General features: G+C 37.7%; 1 protein-coding gene and 1 pseudogene across 1 annotated transcript in view; both read left to right on the forward strand.

Annotated features, from left to right (window-relative positions):
• LOC138012963 (coiled-coil domain-containing protein 93-like) overlaps positions 1–27,500 on the forward strand; it is a 298,808-nt gene that overhangs the window by 208,159 nt on the left and 63,149 nt on the right. The window lies entirely within an intron of this gene.
• Positions 10,458–19,285, forward strand: LOC137967393 (ATP synthase subunit C lysine N-methyltransferase-like; annotated as a pseudogene).

Consider the following 27,500-nt stretch of genomic DNA (forward strand, 5'->3'; position numbering starts at 1 on the left):
TCAACTACTACGGTTCAGTGACGGATGTCGTGAATGAGTTCTCGATTGTTCTGATCCGGTAAAAACAATACATTATCGGTTGACCTGATTGGCAAGAATAATGAAATATTTTTTTGTTTTGCGAGCAGTAAAGAGTTTTCGTTGCGCTCGTTTGGTGGACTGGTGTGTATCAAAGAAAAGAATCGCAGAAATACGAGTAGATAATCACTCATTCAACCTTATTTGATTACTGCTCACCCCTGTGGGATACATGTGGTAAAGCAACTAAAAGATATAAATTACAAAAAATTCAAAATCGTGCGGGAAGGGTTATTACAGGCTCTTCATGTGATGTTAGGTCCACAGATGTGTTGAATAACCTGAAATGGAAATCCCTTGAAACCAGGCGCTTCCATACAAAGGCTACCCTTATGTATAAAATCCTCAATGATCTATCTGCCCCCCAACTGAGTAACTCCTTTGTGTACGTAAAGCTAAATGATACTAACATAAATTACAATCTTAGGAATATCGAGACTGATCTAGCACTTCCAAGGCCATACACAAATTTTTTGAAGCGCAGCTTTAAGTATAGTGGTGCAATGCTCTGGAATAATCTTCCCTATGAGGCAAAGACCGCAAAATCGCTTTCTGATTTCAAACGCAAACTTGCGTCCTCGCCCTTCATGCTTTCTATTGGATCGCACTGATTCTATGTAATATACTTCTATTTTAAATATATATATATATATATACTTTATTGTAACGTGTTTACCTACGCCCCACCTGGAAACCAGCTTTTGTTGTGTGTGGCTAGCGTAGTGAAATAAAGTTGTATTATTATTATTATTATTATTATTATTATTATTATTATTATTATTATTATTATTATTATTATCTGTGATCCCCGGGTGGGGGGTACTGCCTTATAAGGGCTTAATGGGGACGTGCGGCCATCCAGGGTATGTTTTTCGGGATTTTTGTCTTGAACAGGGTATCGAATTTATAATTTTTCGTCTTAATCAGGGTATCGATTTATCAATTTTTGTCTTAAACTGGGTTAAATGTCTTAAACAGGGTATCAAAAATCGGAATTCTGTCGTAAATAGGGTAGGAAAATCAGCGATATTTGTTTTAAACAGGGTCAGGGTATGAGGGGGCCGCGCCGCACCTCCCCACCCAGGGATATATCGAGTAACCCCCCGCCCCGGGCTGTGATCTTTAAGCATTATTTTTGTTCGCCTCTTGTGTTAGAGAATGTCAAAATCCACATGAGTAAATGGAATTATTGACTGGCGAAATTTTAACTAATTGTAAATAGTTTTATAGAATTTGATCCTTTTATTGTAACAACTCGCCCCATGTGGGAATCAGCTTTTCTATATAAATAATAGTTGACGTGGACAAGCGTGTCTAAATATGAAATAAAGTGAAGATACTCGGATTTCCTATGGGTGGTGCTTAATTACTAACTTACAGGGATATTTTTGCGTAGCCTGCGTAGCTGGCGGGATTTTCGTGCGCGAGTGCTTCTGATTTGGTTGCGAAGCCGTGAAAGGATTGGTGAAGAGTCTAGTTGAATTCCCGCCTGCCCAAATTCATGGGGTTTTTTGAATTATGCGTTCACCAGTGCACGCGAATTTCGGATTGGCTGAGAGCACTGAAACGTCAATCAAATGTTTTGGTAATTTCCCTTGGGAGAGTTTCGAGAGACTGAACAAATCTTCTCGTCAAAACAAAATCAAAATATCGCAGAAGCATTAACTAGAGCGTTGTCGCTCTTGAATATTCGTCGGGAAATAGTGCAGTTTTGTTGAAGCCAGAGCAGGAAACGGCCCTTAACAATCTTCTTCATGGGAGAGACGTCATGGCAATTTTGCAAACAGGTTTTGGCAAGAGCATGATATATACTGCCTTCGCTCTTGCCAAAGAAGAAATCTCTTCATCGAAAACGTGTGTGATTGTCATTGCCCCGTTGAAAAGTATTATAGACGACCAGATTTCCGAAATGTTGTCGCTGAACTGCACGGCAATGGAACTTACGACGGAAGCACTGAATGCGGTTCGAGAGAGTCCACCTCAATTTCTCTATCGCTCCGCTGAGACGGTGTTAGGAAAGGCATTCCTTGCCGCTTTAAAAGAAGACAGTGCTCTACATCGAGCCGTGTCGACGATTGTGGTCGACGAATCACACACAGAATGTCAAATTCGCTACCGTTTTCCATTTTTTTCTGCACAGATTTACTATTATCGATTTCGTCTTATCATGAAACGAGCTGAACGTTTCAACGCGACCACCCGTGTTAACAATTACCACTTTAGCTTCGGTGCTTGAACTTTCAAGTAAGTCTTCCACGTTTAGATATGAGAGAAAAAGTTCACCAGCTTCCTGAGGTGAGTCATCCGCTGTGTTCAAAGTAGAGAGTTCGTTGTGATCGCTGTCAGTGTTAACCACAGAGCTCGAAACATCTTTAAAACTTAAGGATATTTTCGCTGATGATTTTTGTCCAGTCGCTTTTTTCCCCTTATCTGGCTTGAGGACTTCTATCTGGCGATGAAATAGTTGTTGGCAAAAGCCGCTTGAATCTACCAGAATGGTCATCAACTTCCATCACAGCCGAGTTATCCTTCTCTCTTTTCAAGTTTGAGGCGATGAAGGTATTACTTGGAAGACTTACTTGAAAGTTCAAGCACCGATGAAGGTATGGAAATCAAATGCGTTCCGTATTTTCGTACCATATTTTCGTACATACTCGATCAGAGAACGTGTCGGATTTTTCAATTTCCAGTCCAATATGTGAACAGAGTTCTGCCAAAGTCAGACCTTGTATGCATCCTTCGCGCTTCGAGACCTTGAAAAGGTTTTGCGTTGAAATATACGAATTTTTTTTTTAATTCTCCGTATTTAATCTTTAGCGGACAACAACACAATCTACAATTATCATTGACGTTTGAAATAGCCCGTTGAACATTGCCAGGCTTTTTCGGCGTATCGCCCTTCGTAGCCATCGAAAAAGACGAAAGAGCATGAGGATTTGTTTTGATTTCTTGCCAAACGTGCCACACTTTTCTCGCGAAGTTTCATATTACTATCAAGCCTATGATTGGCTGGGGAAATTGAAGCCAGACAAGTTGTCACCCCGGGTGTCAAAAAATGATGTGAAGGGGGCGGCAGTCAAAAACCCCTCGAATCCGGGCAGGCGGTTTTTATTTTTCTCGCGGCTTCGCCGCTCGTTCTCGCGCGCTTCGCGCGCGAATTTCGCGGCTTCGCCGCTCGTGCGCCCGGCTCGACAAAAACCGCCATGCTACGCAGGCTAATTTTTGCGCGGCTTGGCGTCCAAAAAGAAAATTGGGAGTAACCACGCATTTTTCAGAGGTAAGGAAAAGAACACCATACATTGCTTTGCCTTATATCTTTGATTAATTATCTCTGAAAAATGCGTGGTTACCCTCAATTTTCTTTTTGCATTTCAGTAACACTAATCTTGTTTAACTGTGTTAAGATCTGATTTGAAGGGCGCAAAAATGCCTTTGAATTAGTGGGCGGCCGTCCTTAAATATGAAGCAACGATTTTTTCTCCTCTCAAGTTTTAAATTAAAAAAAAACCACGATATGAGAACCAAATATTTCTTCCAAAAATCGTAATGAAGCTATCTCAGATCGATATATTTATTTATGATTTTTAATTTGCTGATCGCGTGATAATAGCGTTCTGCCTGAGGCCAGAGAATACTGTGACAATAAACCTCTCAACTTTATGATAAAAATAAATACGGTAACTGACAAGAACAGTAAAATATACATATCCTGTAAGAGGCTTGCATGCACTTCGTGGGTGTGAAGTATCATGATCCGTGGAATAATACACGTAATTTGCCTGAAATATCAATTCAATCGAACAAAAGCAATAACCAACTTCATGAAAACAAGATGAAATTCCGGCAGTGATCTGGAGCTTGCTCTATTTAACAGTCTAGTGTACAAATGTCAATGGCATTCAGTCGATGATTGACAATTCGGTTTTTGGAACAAAAAGACTTCTTCATTAACTTAAGAATAGGTCGGCGATGTTTAATTGATGCCTTAGTGACTAGTTTAAATTTGCTTTCAGCAGGCGAAGCTTACTACTACAGGTCAATGATGGTATTTGGTATTAATTCGTCCTGAGGGTAAAAGACAGTAAGGAGATCATTAGAACTGAAGATCACGACAAACAAAGATATCGCAAGTGGAGTCCACAAGCGTCTAAGGCATATCCCTTTTACTCAAATAGTCGATAAATACGCCCCCTTTAACCAGAACGAAAAATTGATGTTTTTTCTATCTAGCGTTTGCAAAGAATTTGATCTTTTGGTGATTTGTTGATACAACTTATATCAATACAAATATTAGTCGGACCGAAGGGGGCAGGGGTGCATTTTGTTAAAACATACAGTACTTTAAAAAAAAACTATTTTATTAGTTATTTTAACTTTCAAAATGTCGCACTACTTTTTTTGTCACACTGATTAGATCTTTCATGACTGGCGCCTTCGCGTCTAGTTTTGTTTTTAGCTCGCAGAGTGAGGTTAGTGCGGGTCATTGGACATGTTTAATGAAGGGATTGAGTGCCAAGCAATGCCCTTATTTAGAATGATTATTGCTGTCAATCTCGGCCTCATAACGACTACACTACTTTCACCACACCCAGATCAGAAGCAAACTCGACAACGATCAAACAAGACTGAAATGGACTTTTTAAGGGAAGCGTTGACTCCCAAAACTTTTAATAAGATAAGTTATGTGCTAGTTTTAGTTTGGATTTTTCTTGGTTTGGCAGCGACTGGGATATTTTCAGAGTTGGAAATCAGTGAACCCAGTACATTTTGTCAAATATATTTCATTAGTTCCTTAAACTTTCAAAAAATGACTCACTACTGATTTTGTCACTCTGATGAGATGAGATCTTTCATTATTGAAGCCTTGGCAACTGGTTTTGTTTTTAGCTCGCAGAGTCAGGTTAGTGCGGGTCAATGAATATCGGATTGCGTGTTCAAGCCATGCCTTATTTAGACAGATTAATTAAAACGTTCAATTTGCTGTCAATCTTGGCGTTATAAAGACGCCAACTCCACTGCTTCCGCCACACCCAGCCCAGAATCAATCGACAACGATCAAACACGAAACCAAAATGGATCTCAAAGACTTGCTTATTCCCGAAACTGTTAGCATACTCAGTTATGTAGCAAATTTCTTTTGGATTTTACTTGATGGGATAGTTAGTGGGATATTTTTAGACATGGAGATCAACGAATCAAGATTCGACGTCAGCTGCGATGTGAAAACCACCAGCGAGAAGGATTTTATCCAAGGAAAGTGCTTCGACCAGTACCAAAAGAAATTCTACAAACTCGGCATTCCTCTCTACGCCTTCGTCATTGTTAATTTCCTCTCGATTTCTTTGGTGTCCCTTGTTTACTCCCTGTGCATCAAGTCCACAGTTAATAGACTCAAGGGCGCACTCAGAGATGCGGAACGGAGGTTGAGCAATCGAAGACGAATTCGAAGGCGTTGCCTTTTCTTCGCATATTTATCTCAACTTGCCGCAAAATTTGCTCTGGGGATCATTTTCATTGTCTTCCTAAAGACCGACTTACTCTATCCCGGGCACTTTCCCGCAGATTTTACCTGTCCTCTTGAGAGAGGCAATGATTCAGGAAAGCTATCTACGAACCAAACACAATCAACAGTTTACGAATGCAACAATCGCAGAGCAGGGAAAAAGAATTTCTGGACCAATGCTGTGGCAGTGGTTAACGGCATTGTTGCATTTTTTGCTTTCGTGGAGATTCTCTGGATCTTATCACGAGCTAAGAAAGGAAGAACTTTTATGGACAATCGACAGTTTTATGCTGATCATTTGAGATCGAACTCGGATCAACAACAGGAAACACCTCCAGGAGAAATACCGGAAGTCGTCAATATCCAAAATGTTCCTTCAGCAGTTAATACGGGCGAGGCGGAACAAGAAATGCTTTTGGAACACTCAGAACTCCCACGAGAGGAACTTAAACTGACAGAAGCCATTAAAAAAATGAAGGAGGATTTCTTAAATATCACAGAGGAACTGACTGATCTTAAACTACCCTTTGGACGTAACCCAGGCGAAGGCCTGACACCCAATCATCTTAACATTGATCAAATCTATGTCAATGTGGCAATGCATGAAGGCAGAGCTGACCATGTCTTTGCTAAAGACAGAAGCAAACAACTTAAAGAATACCCGCCCGATTCCAAGAACTGTTTCTATGCCAAGCCAGAGGATGTTATTGACAAAAAACACAAGAACGTCCTTGTCGTTGGACGTCCTGGCGTAGGAAAGACATTGCTCAGCACAATAATTGCTCGAATGTGGGCATCTGGTGGAGAGTTCAATGGAAATCAGGATGACAAAACAAACGTTGTTGTTGTGTTCCTCATGAAATTCAGGCGCTTTGCAAGCAATCTAGTCCTTAGTCTCCACGAAATGTTAGCTAACGCAGAAACAGTTAAGCACTTAAATAAAGCTGTATGGGAGTTTGTAATTAAAAGCCCAAGCCAAGTGCTTTTTATTTTTGACGGAGTCGATGAATATTCTGCGAAAGAGGATATCGCTGGAAAAGACCACACATGTTACGACAATGGCTTGGAGGAGAAGATGCCCGTTTCCGCTTTATTTAACAAGCTAGCCAGAGGACAACTTCTTCGTGGTCTAAACATAATCACAACAACAAGACCAACGGCAGCGCCCTGTATTGCAGATGTGAACTTTGATAGAACAGTGGAAATCCTCGGATTTACGTCGGAAAAGATTGAAGACTACGTCGAAAAGTTTACACAAGGAGTTCGTACCGAAAAGGACAAAATTTGGGGACACATTAAGTCGAACATGAACCTGTTTTCATTGTGCTACATCCCAGTGAACTGTTTTCTCATTTGTTCTTGTCTTCTGGAAATTATCAGTCTCACTGATACAGCACACAGCCTCCCGACAAGAATGACTGATATTTACGCGATGGTTGTAAAGATTTTCTTTTTTAAACACAATCGGCAAAGCAACGCTCAACGTAATCTCAAAGATTACATGTACTTGCCGTTTAACAAGCTCCCAAATGATCACAAAGAAATTTTCAAGAGACTGGGAGAAATTGCTTTTGAGGGAGTAAAACAAGGAAGATTGCTCTTTGAGTCAGGCGAAGTCAGTGGTTTGGAAGATTGTGGACTTCTTCACAGATTGCCAGACACCAAATCCCGTTTTAATGAGCCGCCGAAAGCCCAATATTGCTTTACACATTTGACACTGCAAGAATTCTTCGCTGCAAAGCATTTGGCAGAGTCCTTGAATAAAAGAGAACTCGAAAACTTTGTGTCAGAACACATTAACGATGGTGCATGGCAAATGGTGCTGCAGTTTGTGGCTGGATTACTCGGATCTGATCCAGAAACAAAGAGCTCAAACAGCGACATTTTTATCAAACTGCTTCCTATGTCTACCGAGAAGAAATCCGAACGGGAGCTGATAGATAATTTGGACTTACGAGGAGAAACAAAAACACTGACCTGTTGGCCAGTTGATGAAGACAAAGAGCTAGCACTGAACTTATGTAAGTGTTTGTACGAGATTGATGATGAAAAACAGCAGGCAGTGTTACAAAACAAAATTGAGCAAATTGGCTTTAACGCCGTAGATTTTAGATACTGTTCACTCGGGCCTGTTGACTTTGCTGCTGTCTCGCATTTCTTAGAAAATGCTTCGGGAGTTTTGAGTATGAATTTGCCGGTGAATGATCTTGGTTCATTGGGTGCAAAAGAAGTGCAAAAGTTTCTTGTCAATGCTGGATGCAAACTAAACAGCTTAAACCTCATGAGTAACAAGTTAACTGATGAAGCAGCCGAGCATTTATCAGCAGCGCTACAGGACAGTAATTGCAAACTAAACATCTTAAACCTCATGAGTAACGAGTTAACTGATGAAGCAGCCGAGCATTTATCAGCAGCACTAAAGCACAGTAATTGCAAACTAAACAGCTTAAACCTCGCAGAGAACGAGTTAACTGATAAAGCAGCCGAGCATTTATCAGCAGCACTAAGGCACAGTAATTGCAAACTAAACAGCTTAAACCTCATGCTTAACAAGTTAACTGATGAAGGAGCCGAGCATTTATCAGCAGCACTAATGCACAGTAATTGCAAACTAAACAGGTTAAACCTCATACATAACAAGTTAACTGATAAAGCAGCCGAGCATTTATCAGCAGCACTAAAGCACAGTAATTGCAAACTAAACAGCTTAAGCCTCATACGTAACAAGTTAACTGATAAAGCAGCCAAGCATTTATCAGCAGCGCTAAAGCACAGTAATTGCAAACTAAACAGCTTAAGCCTCAGTTATAACAAGTTAACTGATAAAGCAGCCGAGCATTTATCAGCAGCACTAAAGCACAGTAATTGCAAACTAAACAGCTTAGACCTCGGGGGTAACCAGTTAACTGATAAAGCAGCCGAGCATTTATCAGCAGCGCTAAAGCACAGTAATTGCAAACTAAACACCTTAGACCTCGAACATAACAATATAACTAATAAAGCCGCCTTCCGTAAATCAGTGAAGCATATTAATTGCGAAGTTTTTGTTTGAATAAACTTAAACCCTAAAAACACGCAGTCGTTTCAATTGAAAGTTTGAAGTTAGGACGGTAACTAAAACAGTACGAGAAAAACTGAAGGTTAAAATATTTCAACCCTTTGAATATAAAGGGACCATGGATTCGTGAAAGCTTTTTTTAAATAACAAAATTATTATAGGTTCAAACATAACAGATGAATGAACAATACAAGAGCAACAAAGTCAAAGAAATTTGACAGTAAATTTAGTTTATTACACTGTGACATACAAGCAATTTCATTTAAAATCCAGCTTACCAAAAATAGCTTCACAAAGACAAAATGTCCAACTATTTCGTAAACCAAACAACTTTTTTTGAAGTGTCCTTGGTCTCTGTGTAAAACATTTCAAAGCTCAGCTCCTTGCACTTCTTCCCAATGAACTTTTGATTATTCAATGCTTAAGTTACTTGAATTTGTACTGATAATTTCTTTAGTTCCATTCTTTTAGTTGTACTATTTGTAAGTCCATTGTAAACTGATAGCACAGGATCGTGTTTCAAAGGCGCCATTGAGCATATTTTTCTTGTAAATATTGGTTTTGGTGGAAAACAAAAAAATGCTGAGATGATATTCAACTAGTTTGCTGATGTCATCTACGGATCCAAATGAACCAATCAAAAAGAAGTTTGTTGTTCAATTAACCAATCACAAAAAGACCTAGAAAATGTCTTGTTTTCTAAGAGGTCCAACTCATTAATCAAATGAACCAATCAGAAAAGTTGAGGTGAAATTTGGATCCTAATTTTTGACAGTTTTCGCTTGATAAAAAATTTTCATACTAGTAACCACAGCACAAGGTAGTGTTAGAGGTAGTAAAAAAAGTAGATCCAAAAAAGAAAAAAAAAAAAAGAAAATGTCCTTCGGGGTAGACAACAAAATATTTCAACAGTTTGTAAATAATATTTTAACTTTGACTTTTTAATTGCATTGTAAAACTCTATTATCAATATGTAACGGAAGATTTTTCATAATGTATGCTTGAAATTGTTTGTAAGTAATAGTTTGTAACATTGTAAAAGTAGTTCCGGTTGAATTAAACTTTTGAGATGAAGTTTTGTGTGTTTGCATGAATTGACTTTGTCCTGTCACGCAACGTTCCCCATTCTTGGTGATCACTGCCCTGAGTTTGAGTCCAACTCCCGTGAAAATTGTTCAGTTAAAAATCCTAAAAACCGGAAAGAAACTCCACCTTTAGTAATTTATTGCTTTTGCTATTTTCACCCGATGGTTAACTTGAATACAGCCCAATAACGCAAAGGAACGTGAAAGACCCGCAGTCAACTTTCAACAACACCAGCTCTGGTTTTCACCGGTTCACCTCCTCCCTCAACAATACTTCTTATCATGCAAGCGAGGCTGTGATGTAACACTATTACCCCACCCACGTTAGGCAAAGTTGTGACTTTACAGCGGAAAACGCAGGAATTTCGTGGGTTTTTTTAATCTTCGGTTTTGTTTTCGGCCGGATTCTGCAATCTAGCCCGGATTTTTATGACTTTATGTTCTTCACGCGAAAATCATTCGCGAATACAAATCCCTTTCCCCTCCCTTCCCCACCCGTACACGAGTTAGAAGAAGGCACAGACCCACCATTGCAGTTGATTTACGGAAGAATCAACAAGCGAAATTGGAGGACTTCACTCTTGAGATAGCTTATCGCGGCTTAAATGGAATGGGAACTTTCCACAAAAGAGCAAAAATGTTCCTTTTTCGTGATTCTTTTCGATACTTTGGAATCCTCTTCATGTTACGTTGTGGCTATGTTTATTAGACCTTAATTGTGTATAAAATCGAACAGTCCTGTGTTCTTTGGAGGAATGGACTCCGAAAGCCATCTTGGTATGGAGCTCCAAGAAGACAACAAGATCCCCAAGAAATCATGCAAATTTGGCAAAGTAGTTGTTGGAATCACAGGAGCCACAGCACTTGGAATTGTTCCTGTCGATGTACCGTTTGTCACGCAAGCTCTTAGAAAAATTTGCCTTCCTTATGTGCCAGCGACAGAGAGACAAGTTGCTAATGTCACAAAACCGGCAAAAACCTCTAAAAGGCAAGGATCGACGATGGTGGATTTGGGCAGTGGCAATGGGAGAGTGGCAAGTTTTAGTTTAAAACTCGTTTATCATTCCATACGTTGAAGTGGTAAATTAGACCCTTTGCATGATCGTGTCGCGTGAGAATGGTAACCTTGTGTGAACCCTGTCCACACTTATCCTGATATTTTTGAATCTGCAACTTTTATTCTCCGGATTAAAAAATATTCCCATCCACACATAGCAAATTCAAATCAACTTTGCCTGTCCACGCCTATCCGAAATGTATCCGGATTCAATCTAGTACTCAGGACTCCTCAAGGAGACAGAGGTAACAGAGCATGTGCCGTGAAGCTTGAGAAAGGAACTGGGCTCGATCTTGTTACATGATCTGGATAAAAAAAATTCAGGATTTAGCGTGCACACGCTTCTGGATTCATAGTGGATTCCATTCTGGGCCTGGTTGTTCATAAGCCTATTAACGCTAATCCCAGATTAAAAATTAACCAAGCAGTTTATTTCTCTACTCCCAAATGCTATTGAACACTGATATTCGGCAGAACTTTGCATTAGAAGAAGTCGATCTTGAAAAACAAAAATAAGCAAAATTAAGGAACTTTCACGAAAAAGTTGAAAACAGGGAACAAAAGTCTACGCTAATCCTGGATCAAGTTAATCTTCTTTTGAACAACCGGGCCCTGGAGAGTGTATTCAAAAAGTGCCAGATTTGCCAGCGAATTTGCCAGATATGTATGGACACAATACGTATATGGAAAGAAAACAATTGTGGATTCAGTAATGTCCGGATAGTCGTGTGGACAGGGCCTGTATCTTAAAAAAAACAATGGTCCTGGTACAAAATAGATGCCAGAAATGGAAAGAGGGTGATGAAATTAGTGAGAATGTCAATTTTGAGGTCACTGACATCTAGATGAGAGATTTTACAGTGATTTTAATGCTTAAAAACTTAATTAACTGAGATTTATTTGGAAAACAGCTGCTGGATGGGAAACTTTGCCTCCAGCACTCAATTCTTTTACAATTTTCAAAGTTTCAAACTACTCTAAAATCACGCACTTTAACGTCAATGACCTCAATTATGTTCCTTCCATTTTTGGCATGTGTTTTGTACCACAACCATTTTTTATAATTGACAAGGTCATGTGACAAGTTCATGCCAAGGGCCTACTCACCAATAAATTCAAGTTTAATGATGATGATGAAACGGGCCTTCTTGCTTCAATTTTCTCAATGAGTTGGTCACTAAATGACTGCAAAATCATCAAGGATCATTTTATCGTGATTAGTAATAATTATTATTACTTTCTTGGATTTAGTTTTGTTCACATGTGTGCTATTAAAGTTCAGCACATAGGAACATCTCATTGTTCTATTGCCAAAATTGTGTTTGCGTCTGTCTGCACATCCTGTTACATAGTGTTTTACTGTCGTACATGTAAGTGTTTTTGTTTTGAAGCTGGTCCAACTTTAATGCCTCTTGGTCAGAGTAAGACTATTAGCTCTTGGACTGCCTGTCAATCAACTTTGATTTTGACTGTCTGGCAGGTATTTGCTGCTTAATTCTAGACATGGTTACCATTACAAGCTCATAGGTGTGAACTAAATCATTGGTTGGTTTGGTATTCAAAATTGCAGGCCAGGCTACAAGGACTCCATTAGAAGGACACGTTTTCCAGAGCTGACTTGTGGAAGGTGAGAAATGCTCTTAACTCCAGGCATTAAAGTGGTCTTCAGCTAGAATCTGGCTGGCTATATTGGAATTTCCTATATTTAACCATCACTCAGCAATGTAGCTGTTAAAATAATGAAGCATTTATGCAACACATTTTAATGTCACATTTCATGTGCCAAATCTGCTGAGTGGAAGTTCCTATTTCCTGACTGCACAAAAACTCAGCATAAACAATATCTCAGACGTAATCTGTTGCCTTAATTTGCTTTCACAAATGCAAATGGTCTGATTTTGTAAGATTCTTTGTTAGGCCAGTAAACTACAGTCCTGCATCATAACCTTAAAATTTGTAAATAACTCTGTGAGACAATAATAATTATCATTCGATGTATTTTGTCCTTCCTTTTCATTGGCCGAGAGCCCGCCATGTGACCTGCAAATAACTGCCTACAAATAAGTGTTTTGCTGCAAATAATATTGTTTCATGCGCAAGTGATTTTTGAAGCAACTGACACGTCACGTATTACTGAAAATTCACAAAGCTATATTGACCACATCTTAAATTTTACAAATATTTCAACTTCTTGTTCAAGAGGCAGCCTCGCAGTTGAGATCGCGGACCATCTACCAGTCTTTACTATTTTGCACGACCCAAAATGTAGTCCATTTCCTGATTATTTTGAATTCAGAGACTTTCGGGATTTTGAAAAGGAAAATTTCAAATCTGATTTACGAAGAGAGAACTGGGACTCTACAGTAATGAAGTAAATGAAAGCTATTCTAGGTTCCTCCATATTTTCAACAAAGTTAGTAATATACATGCACCACTTAAAAAAGCCAAGATTAAACACAAAGCATACAAGCCGTGGATTACTTCTGGTTTAATGAACTCCATGAAAGTTAAAGATAAACTATATAAGAAATGGCTTATTACTCGAAATTATGTCTTTCTAAACAAGTATAAATTATATCGCCGTAAAATTGCTACCATTAATAAGATATACCGTGACCACTCTTATAATCATGACATTTTAACCAAATCAGACAATACGAAAAAGATGTGGGACAATATTAATTTATTGATAAATAAGAAACGACCAAGTTCTCACATAGAAAAACTACTAATGGATAATAAACAATATGAACAACTTATATCTATCACCAATTGCCTTAACAATTTTTTCTGTAATGTTCCTTCTATAATATTAGCATCACAACTGCCTAAATCTAATAAAAGCCCTACCTCTTATCTTTCTCAGAAACAAAAACAATTTTGATTTTCACATGTCTCTGAAATAGAGATATTTTTATTACTAGAAAATCTGGATAGAAACAAGTCATTCGGGTGTGACAAGATTCATCCACTTTTATCACAAACCGCAGCATTTCAAATATACCGTCCTTTAACATTTATTCTTAATCTTTCTATCAATCAAGGCATCTTTCCTGATAGTATGAAACTTGCAAAAGTTGTTCCAATTTTAAAACAAGGCTCTCGTTTCGTGTGTAATAATTATCAACCTATCTCAGTTCTATCTTCCATAAGTAAAATATTTGAGAAATGTATTTTTAATCAGCTAGTGTTCTACTTTACGAATAACAAATTGATTTCCCCAAAGCAATAATGGATTCAGACCAGGCCTCACAACTTCTGACTGTCTAATTGATCTTATTGAAGAAATAACCTCCTCTCTTGATCATTTAGGCCATTATGTGGTTTCTTTATTCCTGGACTTAAGTAAAGCTTTTGACACAGTGAACCATCAAATAATATTATGTCAAGTGATCTTGACAGTTTATTGTGTGAAATTAACAATCACTTGCCAGCTATTTGAATGGTTATGTAGTAATAAGTTGACCTTAAATTTGACAAAAACAAAGTACATGTATATTATTTTTATGCCTCGTCAACAGGAAAGTTACAATCTATATCCACCGTTAACTGTAGCAAACGTTTATTTAGAGAAGTCCTCTTGTGTAAAATATCTTGGTGTGTATATTGATTGTCACCTTACTTGGCATGATCACATTGATTACATATGTAACAAAATGAGCAAAAATGTTAATATAATGGTTAAGTTGATGCATCATGTATCAAAAGCAACTCTTGTTAGTTTGTATTACCTTACCTTACCTTAATGCTTGTACACTATGGGGTAATAATTATAATGCTCCAGTGTCTCAAATTGTAAAATTACAAATTAAACAAAGCTGTTTGTGTTATAAATGATGTCCCTTCTGTGGAACCAATAACTCCACATTACTTATCCTTGCACCTTTTGAAATTTACTGATATTGTTAAACTGAATACATGTATGCTCTTTTATGATTATTTTCACCATGAAATGTTTCCTAAAATACCTGTTTCATTGGTATCTGAGCTACATAATTACAATACCCGCAGTGCATCATCCAATCAAATCTTCATACCTTCATTTCGAACTAATCTTAGGAGATTTTGCCCCAGCATTATTGGATGTTTCTTTTGGAATAATATCCTGGATTTCATTAGGGACAAACCATCTAAAAAATTATTTAGAAAAGCACTTTTGCGCTGGTACCTTGCTCAATACTAATGAAACTTTACATTTTTTTCTTTTTTGTTTTAATAAAAATCTCAAGTCCTTTGTAACTTAAAGGGGCACAACATTAGTTTATCTAGATGTGCCCACTCCTCTCCTTCCAATATACCATGTCAAATAATTTAAGTTGTTGTTATTTGTATTATTTGTTTATTTATTTATTTTTCTCTTTTTTAAAACCTACATCCACTTAATTATGTATTATTTAGAGATTGGAGGAACAAATAAAATAAAAAATAATAATTGTCATCACGCTCTTGTGAGAAAATGGCAGATCGGTTCCCTGAGCTGTCAGAGAATGATTCGACATCTTTAGTTGATCGAAAGAACAGTGAGAATACTAAGAAAGGAACAAAAGTTGCCCTCAACGTTTTTCGAGAGTGTCTCAAGGAAAGAAAGGTAGATGAAGAGTCACTGTCCCGTGCCATCGACATGAAGGACAAGTTGGCGAATGCATATGTACTGAAGAGATTTTATGCTGAATTAAGCCAGAAAAAAGCATGGCGAGCTTTACACCACTATGAAAGCCAGTCATGTCCATTGTACACAAATGGATACCATTTGTCAATTCCGATGGTCCATTGAACCAAAGAAAGGTAGATGAAGAGTCACTGTCTCGTGCCATCGACATGAAGGACAAGTTGGCGAATGCATATGTACTGAAGAGATTTTATGCTGAATTAAGCCAGAAAAAAGCATGGCGAGCTTTACACCACTATGAAAGCCAGTCATGTCCATTGTACACAAACGGATACCATTTGTCAATTCCGATGGTCCATTGGTACCAATAGAAAAGAATGTCAATGATCAAGATCTCTCCAATGGTTCTGTTGGTGAATATGCATCTCATTAAGGGGACTTTGATTATTTTCCCAATTCCGATGGTCCATTGGTACCAATAGAAAATGATGTCATTCCAATGGTTCTACTGGTGAAATTATTTTCTCATGTGGTCTGGCTACCAATTGTACGATTGGTACCAATAGAAAATAATGTCATTCCAATGGTTCTACGGGGGAATATGCATCTCACTAAGGGGACTTAGTTTATTTTGTCATGTGATCTAGCTGGGTTCAGGGCAATTCCGATGGTCCATTGGTACCAATGGTACGATTGGTACTAATAGCAAATGATGTCTTTCCAATGGTTCTATTGGGGCAAAACAAGTTCGCTTTTAGACCAAGTAATAGCGCGCTATAATTATTATGAATATACCTCGTTCTATAAGCCAACCACGCAAAACAAGTTCGCTTTTACACCAAGTAAAAGGAAGGAATACTTATTAAGAATATTCCTCGTCCTATAAACCAAGCACACAAAAGAAGTTCGCTTTTACACCAAGTATAAGCGCGCTATAATTATTATGAATATACCTCGTCCTATAAGCCAAGCACGCAAAACAAGTTCGCCTTTACACCAAGTAATAGTGCGCTACAGTTATTATGTATATTCCTCCTTCTATAAACCAACCACACAAAACAAGTTCGCTTTTACACCAAGTAATAGCGCGCTATAATTATGAATATACCTCGTTCTATATGCCAACCACACAAAACAAGTTCGCTTTTACACCAAGTAAAAGGACGGAATACTTATTATGAATATTCCTCGTTCTATAAGCCAAGCACACAAAAGAAGTTCGCTTTTACACCAAGTAAAAGCGCGCTATAGTTATTATGAATATACCTCGTCTGATAAGCCAAGCACGCAAAACAAGTTCGCCTTTACACCAAGTAAGCGAGCTATAATGCATATTGACCAGTAGAACCATTGGAATGACATCATTTTCTAGTGGTACCAATCGTACCATTGGTACCAATGGTCCATCGGAATTACCCTGTACCCAGCCACACCACATTACAAAATGATCTAAGTCCCCTTAATGAGATGCATGTTCACCAGTAGAACCAATGGAATGACATCATCTTCTAGTGGTACCAATCGTACCATTGGTACCAATGGTCCATCGGAATTACCCTGTACCCAGCCACACCACATTAAAAAATGATCTAAGTCCCCTTAATGAGATGCATGTTCACCAGTAGAACCATTGGAATGACATCATTTTCTAGTGGTACCAATCGTACCACAACCCTCGTGAAAGCTTCACTTGTCGGGATACACTTTGAAAACTGTGAAATTGTTCAGCTTTGTTGATGCCTTGTGTTATTGAACATTTGACTGCCGGTAAGTACAATTTGAAGTCTACAAATATATTTATGCTGAGAAAGAAACCAATTGATTGGTGTCATTACTCGACTCTGCAAGGCAGTGCACGCTTATGGCTTCGGAAACAATAACAAAAAACAAACTTGGTGATCGAATGATAAAACAATTATTGACCTCGGTTGTCGCAAAATATGGTTTGTCACCATAATTATTGATCTGCTCACCACTGACAAATCACGATGTTTTGCTCAACCTCGTCCAATAATTGTTAATTATTGCAAGAATCCTCTTCATAATAGTGGGCAAAGCAGGTCTTTCAGTACCAGCAATGATTTTTTGCATTCCAGCTGTACCAAAGTCAGAGCAAAAACAAAGTTTGTAGGACAACAGCTGAGCACAAAGAAAACTTAAGGGCCTGCATAGCCAAATGTAAATGGCGACTTTGTTACCTTTGTAAAAATAATAAATAAAAAGTAGTAAAGAAAATGTAATAATGTCATCTTCGCAGTGGAAAGAGGATTGGCTGTGTGCATCCTGTAACTCGTTCTGTTATTAAGTTCTTTTAGACGAGACGTATGGTTTACAGTCAAGCTAATAATGTCATGTACGACCAGTATCCACAAGACTGAAATAATCTTTGGAGCTTCTGAGATTTGAATGGAATCTGGGAGATTTTTCTGAAAGTTGCTTTATGAAAAAATACACAATAACTGAACAATTCATTAATGTTTGAAACAGTTTTCACTTTTCAACCACCGTTTGTTTTATAATAAAACGAAAGTTCATCGCTAGGAATTTTCGATATATCAAGGAAAATATCCACGGGAATTCAGAATCTCAAGAACAAAGTTCAAAACTGGCACGCATGCAGATTTGAATACTCAGTTCAAATTTCAAAACTACTCCGGTCACGCGTGACATACATGTAGCTTACAACTGTAACACCTCTATTTTAGAAGGCTAAAAGTCCAAGAAGTTGCACATTTAAATTACAAAAGGAGGATCATTTCCGTTTGTTTTTGTGAGGCTTGGGTTAAGGGGTTGTGTGATTCTCTTTCAATTATTCTTGAGCCAACAAGTCAGTGGTATTTCTTTGGTACATCTCAAGAGGATATTATTCTCAGTGATCCTGTTCTTTTACTTACAGGTTAAACTCTCCAATTTTGACATTGTTGGGATATTTGGAGTTGCTGAGATGGTAAGAAACTTGTAAGATATTACTTTAGACATCATGTTTACGAGAGGTGTTTGTCCTCACCCAGTATGGACAGAAGTCCACAGTAACCAGAAGAATACAACTTTGATACATTTATTTTAGCATTTTTACAGATCAGCTGATTACTTGAAGATTGATTTCTCAGCTAAAAGAGATCTTTCCAGCCAATCACAAACCTTACGTAATGTTATACCCTTGGGAGTGAGATAGGTCTGTCATGAGATATGAAAGGTACTAAAAAGCTCATCTAAAAATGGCCTGGTGTGGTGTGAGTGCATGCTTTATAAGTCAAGAATAACAACTAGATAGGGGTTCTGATGCTACAGATTGGGCCATACTTGACCAATCTCCCAGAGAGGCTCTTCAGGAAGAGACTCTTCAGATTTCGCCACTGTGAATGCCCTGAGTTTTTGCAGATCTCTCACTCATGTCAAGAGGAACTGAAAACTATTAAAAACAAATGATGTTACAAGTAGTACCACGCAGAAAAGTGTGTGTCCTGTCATGCCTTGTAACTTCAGTCATAATGATAACTACATGTATTTACTCCTTAAGCATTGCCCAACAAATATAATTATTCATTACGCAGGGGTTCCTTGAAAGCCGGTCATCAGCGGTATATCACTGTCTGTTTGTCAGATTTTCACTCAAACTTTTGTATTAAAAAGACAAGAGTGATAGCTTCTTACCTTGATTAGCCCCGAAGCATATGCTTGAAAAGTTATTGAAAACCCTGCATTAAGAAAAGGGTTTAAAAGCCAATTATGGTACATGTAGAAGCTGAGTGCATGGAATCTCATTTTCAGGGCTTTATGATTATTTACGTTTTAGAGTATGAAGGTGCTGGATGGCAAAACTGGGAGTGCATCTGGGTCAATCCCGGGCATACGTGAGTGACAAAGAACTTACCAGATCCCATACACATTTGACAAACTACTCAATGATAAAAGAAGTCCAACTGGTAAGAGTAAGTTACAATATTTTGGCTTGTAAAATTAATAATTTAATGAAAAATTTCTGAATTATTTTTTTTAATTTACAGGCTATTTATGGGTATCTAAGGGAAAAAGTTCAAGTTGCCACGAGCGTGTATTTTGACGAGAAGGATTTTGCAAGAACTGAAATCTTGCATGTAGAGGTAGCATATTTACCATTTTTGCAGTCGTCCAGGCAATGGGATTTTGCAAGTCATTGTGACAAGTTCTCTTTTTCAAAGTTGTCATCTCCAATCAGTTTAGTCTAGTTCATGGAATGTTTCTTTTAAAAAACCAGACATTGGTCACTTTTTAAAACTATTTTAACTTCTCTTTTCTTCGTATACGAATTACAAAAAAGTTTGAACATGTCTATTTCAGCAAGTCAAACGGAAGAGTCTTTGCTGTTTGTTGGTTGAATTTTTAAGTGCCTCTGATGTAAAAAATATCCTTTGCTTATTTTGAAAGCCTTTCAAAGTGATGAAGAATGGTGTTTTCTATTTTGGAATTCCTTCTTTCGTTCCAGAGATATTCGAGTTGTTGTTAAAAATTGGTGATGTCACAAACATTGCAAAATGACTGTAATGAACCACAAAATTGAGGATATCTCTGAAAATATTGGAGTAATGATATTCAAACTTGGCACCAGTAATGTACATTAGATAAGGCACAAAGTGACACCCAGCCTTGTTTCCAGTCCCTTTCTGCAATGAAGCAAATATCTTGGATTTTGAACAGATAAGTACAAGCAGATGGTCAGACTTGAAATGCTTGTGCTGTCCATGTTTTTCATCTCTTTATAAGCTTACCGACAGTGGACATGCCTCATCACGACAATAAATGACAAAATTAATCCTGAGTTAAATAGACACTGCAGCAAATATGGTTGCCATGGCAACAGCAAGAGGGTATCATTTTTGTCTTACTTGATGTAGATTACATGTACTGTTGGCAAGTTTGATGAACACCCATCCAATATTTTCGGAGATATTGTCATGTTTTGTGATTCATTAGTCAGTCATTGGCAATTTTTGTGATGTCATTTTTTAAACAAAAAGCTTGAATATCTCTGGAACGAAAGAAGGTATTCCAAAATAGAAAACACCATTCTTCATCATATTGAAAGGTCTTTAAAGTAAGCAAAAGATATTTTTCACTTCAAAGCCCCTTTAATGTGAAAATAGTTTACTTTTCTTTATGACATGTCAACACCAACAGTTTAGGTCCACTCAAAAACCCTTTAAAGGGTTAACCTATTCTTGGTTTTCACTCACGTGATCAACAGCCATGTTTTTCACCAAAAACAAAAGAAAACTTTTGCATAAATGACAGCTAGAGTTCAATTCCCGGAGGATTGGGTCAGGACACCAACATGCAGCCATTTCTTTGTTTGGGGACACCATAATGACCGTGGCCGTGACACCATGTGAAACCCAAGAATTCCCTCCTGAGATTGAGAATTATAGATTTCACTCTGTCTCAATGCCAGACGATTTTACTCGCCTTTGGGGGCTGCTTTTGGGGCATGTGAAAGGGTTAAGGGACATTTTAAGTTTTACAAGGATGATGGGGTCGGAAAACAAATTTTCTTTCTGTGGAAACCTGCATTGTGTTATTTTCTTAAACAATTAAAGTGATCAGGTTTTAAAAAAATGTTGACGTAATCCTAAAATTGGGGCAGAAATAGTTATTTGTTGAGAACAACACATGGAACCAGTGTAATTGTATAATAATTGAAATCCGCCCAATAAATTGCGTCCTGACAGGGTTGTCACATCAACAGCACACCGTCATGAGTCATCATGCTACTTCAAACCTTTTTTATCCTAGTGGCTGGTCAAGAAAGCAATTGAAAGAAAAGGAGAAATTAGCGACTACCGGTACATTCAAGAGTTTTCTTTGTCTCAGTTTAATAATAATGTTGCTAATCCTTTGGCCTTTAAGTTTTTGGGGGCTGCTTTTGTGGGGTGTGAATGGGTTAAGGGACATTTTCATTACTTACGAGGAGGATGACCGGGTCGGGAAAAAAAAAACTGAACAAAAACTTAATGGACTTTGAATAATTTTCTTTTTGTGGAAACTGGCATTGTTTTATTTGATAAGCAAAGTGACCAGGTTTTAAAATTTAAATGTTGACTTTATCCTAAAACTGGGGCGGAAATGCAATAGTTATTTGTTGAGAACAACACGTGGAACCAGTGTAATTGTATAATAATTGAAATTCACCCAATAAATTGTGTCCTGAAAGGGTTGTCACATCAACAGCACACTGTCGCAGTTATCATCATTGCTAAGATCATCATCAATCAACATTTATTATTAATGTTGCTAATTTATCCTTTGGCCTCTAAGGGGTTCCTATTGATGAGCAAAATCACCTGTCATTAGACAGAGTAAAATCTCTAAGTGGCCGTTTTAGTGGGGAAAAGGTTAGTGCTACTTCAAACCTTTTTTTTCCTAGTGGCTGGTCAAGAAAGCAATTGAAAGAAAAGAAGAAATGGGCGACTACATTCGAGAGTTTTCTGTGTCTTAGTTTAACAAGCACCACTCAACACCAAAGGTATTTGATGGGCTGTTTGCATTGTCTATTTTTTACTGTATGCTGTTTTCTTGTATCAATGTTTACCAGGTGAATAGAACTTTTGCTTTGTCATACACATCATTGCGATAAACATTACATTTACAATGTATTATATCTTATTATTTCAACCGTTTTCTTCCATTTGAACATAAACATCAAGCATACAGTGAATTGAAGGTGGAGTTCTCATTTTTTCAACAGCTAATTGCTGTCAAGTACATGACATATGAAAATTATTCCAGCTTTATTGTCTTCATGAATGAATGTTCGATCTCTTTAGGATAATGATAATGATAGGATAACAAGGAAGCCAAAGTGTGTAAGTGGAATGGAACTTCTAAAGGTAGGTACATGTCTGTGAAGACTTTATCATTATTATTATTATTATTATTATTATTATTATTATTAGTATTACATTTTAATTGTAGGAGTTTTGAAAGGACTGTTTTGTTAGTTTCCTATTCACACAATAATATTAATATTATGAAAAGCGCCTCTCTTTCCATTCATCACAGACTCGTTTTGGCCTACCTTATCTAGTACATCATAATGAAGACTGAGGCATTTGGTTGTTGGGTATAAGTTAAAAGCAAGCTGAAAAATGCCCTCAGGCTGTGGCCACGAGGTTTGTACATTTGGGTGGAGTTTCAGTCCATCTTAATCTGACTGAGAACATTTATCTCCAGGTGCTTTGATTTTCATCCACCATCAAAACGTTAATTTTTAACATTAATTTTAAGTAACTCAGAGCTACAGGTAAATACACATGGCTGTGGTTCTATGGTTTGAGATCAGGCAAACAAATGGCTTCAAACTTAAGCATAAGGACTATTTTTTAAAAATGTCCTGACACATTGGCTAACAAATTGACTGGAGTATTGCAGGTGAAAATCATTGAAAAACTTCATTTGAAACTTATGTCAAGGTGTTGTGAAATGAAATTAATGAGTAAACAAGACTGGACCACTAGATTAACCAGCAAATTCACTGACCAATAGGCCTTTTGCAACTAATGATCACATGGTACAAAATCCGCCATGCTGGAGGGCAAGCTCATTATTATTCCCCCACTGGGACATTAAAACAAAGGCAAGTCAAGCTTGACTGGTTCAGGTCTCTTTGTTTTAATGTCCCAGTGGGGGAATAATAATGAGCTTGCCCTCCAGCATGGCGGATTTTGTACCATGTGATCGTTAGTTGCAAAAGGCCTATTGTGCCCGATTCTAGGTTCATATATGCATCTACTAAGAAATACTTTGACACATGGGGTGAAAAGGAAAACTTTTGAGATAATGCACTGTTTATGTTGCTTTAGTTCTTAAACACAGGTAACTGCTCTGGAGGGTCAAGAGTCAGATGTTGTGCTTTGGCATGTTGGGCACCCGACTTGTTTTCCGTGTTCTGGCCAACAAGTTGGTAGTGTGGTGGTAATTGGTGGTGACATCTGGGCAAACACATCAGCCAATGAATTGGATGATGCGTTTATAGCATGAGATTTCTTACTATTACCTATCATTCACACATGTTCATAACTCATCTTTTGTCCTAGGAAACCTTTAAACCATGTCGAAGGTATCGCAAACTAGACTCCATCTCTAAACGTGATGAAAAAAAAAAGAGTTCCAACAACGCTACTGGAGTATGGTTGGTAAGCACACAAGCAAACACAAAAACTCTTTAATCAACATGGGATTGAGACATATCCTAAATGTTTGGTTTAAATGATCGAGCAGTGTCACACTATTTTAGTCAAACCTCAAATCACTAAAAGACGTCCTTGCATCAGTGAAAACCAAAAAATAATGGTGTAGTTTTGTTGCCAATGACCATTGAAGTGCACTGAAGCTATTCTTTGTTGTTTATGGCCAAGGATGGAGAAGATGGAAATGGATTGAAACTAAAAAAACTGGCCAGGACATGCAGTTCTTTCAAGTTTTGTCTTCAGAAAGACACCAAAAATTAAATACCGTACGAATAGCTCTTTGTGCCATAAATATATTTCATATCTTGTCAGAAGTTGTTCAGGATAGTTGTATGTGTGAGCTTAAGTTCTAATTTAATTGGATTTTTACCCATTTTTGACCTAAAAACGGCAAATTAAGCACGATAGTGTCCCTTTAATGCCTACCAGCTCTTCAAAGGTGCCGTGTCATGGCAGTGCAGTTTATTTTGTGTACATGTAGTTTAACCATTTTGTGTAGTTTTCAGCCCTACTTGCTATGCAACTCAATGTTACGCCAGAAAGTACTTTTCTTTTAAACAACTCAAATCAAAGCTTTGTGGTAAAAAAATTTCTGTCGAGCATACAGAACTTAAGTTACAAACAACGGACATAAACTTTGGAAAACTGTTAGGCTGAACAATTTTCAAACATCCCAATCAAAATCCATTTTAATCTTCTCCAATTTTGCCCATCCGTGCCTCCTTTTGTATTTGCTGTTTTATTCAAACCTTGCTTCAATGTTTTAAGTAGTTATTTTTATGTTTGGCTTGATTTGGTTTCAACTCCCAGTCAAGGGACTGGTTATAAAAAACATAAAACCTTCAAACGTGAGAACAATGTTGTCGCAATCGATGTTGAACTAACTGTGACACTGTGCACAATCTTTTGTTTTCACTTCGCACGGGACGCAAATTAGTTGCATGTAATTTAATCGAAAGATTTGATTGGTTATCTTCTCAAAAAAAGGTGTGTTTTGTGCACCGTCAAGGCTAAAAATAAAGGCAAAAACATGAAACAAGAAGACTTGTCGAGTTTCATAACCATCTCCATGCATTAACTATGCTTTGGTAACACAGCTCCGTTAAATCAAACTTTTCTCCAACAATTTCTAAATTGAGTTTAAGTCGACAGATCACACATTCACATTGCAAAGGTGATCTCCTCTTAGGGACGGTGCCTACTAATTCAAAGGTATTTTTGTGCGGTTTGCTGAATATGCGGCAAAAGCAGATCTTAACAAGTGTTATTGAAATCCAAAAAGAAAATTGGGGGTAATTAATCAACAATGTTTATAAAGAGCTTTAAAATACAAAGCAATGTATGACGTTCTTTTCCAAATTGAAGCTTATAATTATCTCTGAAAAATGCGTGGTTGCCCCCAATTTCCTTTTTGGATACCGAGATCAATTACTATTAAGTTCTGCTTTCTCCGCATAGTTTTGAACCGTGCAAAAATATCCCTGTATCAATAATCACCAGCCATAGGAAATCCGAGTATCTCGAGATGCACAGAACGTATGCGCAATAACAAATTAGTAGGCACCGTCCTTGACGTGACAACATGCAGTCCAACGTTTAAATGTTGGTCAACAAATGTTGAACTGTGTGTCATATACATGTAATGTTGGGTGCTCAAGTAAGCCATTCAACAGACTGAAATTTGTTGAAAAATGTTGTTGGAAATAGAGATGAGCTATGTTCTGTTCAACAGGTTTCCATTACTTGAACATCATTCATCTAAGTTGTGCTTGTGTAGCGCAGCGTGCGGATGCAATTTTGAGAGCTCCAGGATAGTGTGATTATGTTTTTATAGCTACAAAGTTTTATAGGTTTAAAATGGTTAAGGATACTGTGCAGTCACTAAAAGCTGAGAATGACAAGCTAAAGGAAAAAGTGGAAGAAGTTTTTGCCGAACTTAAGAAAGTTCAAGAGAACCTGAAGGGGAATCATGCTGGCGGCCATGTTGCAAGCGCATCTGATCCAGACGCACTGAAGTCCTTGGACTTCCTAGGCAAAGAATATGACGATCTTAATGAGTTCAGAGACCGAGCCTTGGACAAAATATCCACTCTTGAAAAATCACTGAAGCAGTTATCAACCGAAGTATCAAAAGTTTCGATGGCCATTGATCAGGTCCAAGAGTATAGCTATTCCTACAATATCAAACTTGTTGGCGTCCCCGAGTTGGAACCACTCGAAAATGCCTTCAAGACCTCGCAGCTTTGCTCAAAAATCTTCAATGCAATTGGAGTAGATGTCAAACCGTATGACATCGACATAGCCCACAGGATTACGCCACGCCATGCTACCGAACGACGACCCAAACCTATAATTTGCAAATTTACACGAAGGCTTATTCGCGAGCAAGTTATGGCACGTCGTAGGGAAATTAGAAATGTAAACCCAACGAGTATCGGTCTACAGGAAGATGTCTCTCTGGATCAAGCTGGTATCTTCGACCATTTGACGCCGCGTCTTCAAAGCTTGCTTGCAGATGCAAAGAAATTTAAAGAGAGGTGTAATTATGCATTTTGCTGGGCCAAAAATTCGATTGTATGGCTGAAGAAAAGCGAGGGATCTCGACCCATCGCAATCAAGAGTTCAAGGGATTTAGATAATCTTATGTCCCGTGAGCAGTCATCAAGTTAAGGAAACATAAGTCAAGTAGCAATACAACCAACTAAGGTAAACAAAGCTCTCTTACAAGAGCTTCCGTACTATTCATGTGATATTATTCCTTCTCACGGTCAGTTTAATAATAGTTTAAACACAAGTCTCCCTACCAAGAAATATCTTGAGCGTTTACCAAGCTTTAATGAATTGGATATATTTACTCTAAACAGTTTTCCCGATAGAAGGTCTGATTTTGATCCCTATACCACAGCTATCAGCTGTAGATACTTTTCTCCCCATAGTTTCTGTCATTTTAAAAGACAATTCCAGATTTCGTCTAATTCAACCGATGGACTTTCATTTTTTCATACCAATATTAGAAGCCTGAAAAGTAATTTAGAAAAATTTCAAACCCATTTACTAGAAGAACTTGATTTTCATTTTAACATAATTGGAATCACAGAAACTAGAATAAGAAATGAGCTTGGAGATTTGGATTTTAATCCCATGATACCTAATTATAACTTTGAGTATGTGCCGACGCCCCTTTCAGCTGGAGGTGTTGGCATATACATTGATCAAAGATTCAAATATACAGTTATTGAAAAAACCTCTAATGAAGCTTATCAGGCTCTCTGGGTTGAGTTGCATTTGCCAAAAAAAGCAAATATGATTTGTGGTGTAGTCTATAGACAGCACAATTCACCAGAACATTTTCAAGAATATTTTGATGAAACAATTGAAAAACTTAGCGCCTCTGGGAAGAAAATTATCTTCATGGGTGATACTAATTTAAACCTTCTCCGTTTTCATTCCTGTAAATATGCTCAAAACTTTATTCTCTCCCTGCAAAGCTTTAACTTAATGCCAACAATCGATAAACCAACAAGAGTGTATAATAATTCTTATTCACTTATTGACAATATCTTTATAAGTAATCTTGAAGATTATAAAACCAGTGGCAACATAATTTCCGATCTAACCGATCACTTCTCACAATTTTGTTTTCTTCACTCGGATAAAACTATTTTCAAGCATGATTGTCACAAAAATTTAGCACGGGATTATTCAAGCTATTCTGAAACAGAATTTCTACACGACCTTTCCCAACTTGACTTGATCCACGCAGTCTCAAAAAAACACTGATGTGAATAAATCTTTCTCTGAATTTTATAATAAATTAAATGATCTTCTCAACAAGCACGCACCGTTAAAGCCAGTCTCAAAGCGCATGATTAAGCGATTATCAAAACC

The sequence above is a fragment of the Montipora foliosa genome, chromosome 8 (assembly GCF_036669935.1).
Source record: "Montipora foliosa isolate CH-2021 chromosome 8, ASM3666993v2, whole genome shotgun sequence".
Lineage (NCBI taxonomy): Eukaryota > Metazoa > Cnidaria > Anthozoa > Scleractinia > Acroporidae > Montipora > Montipora foliosa.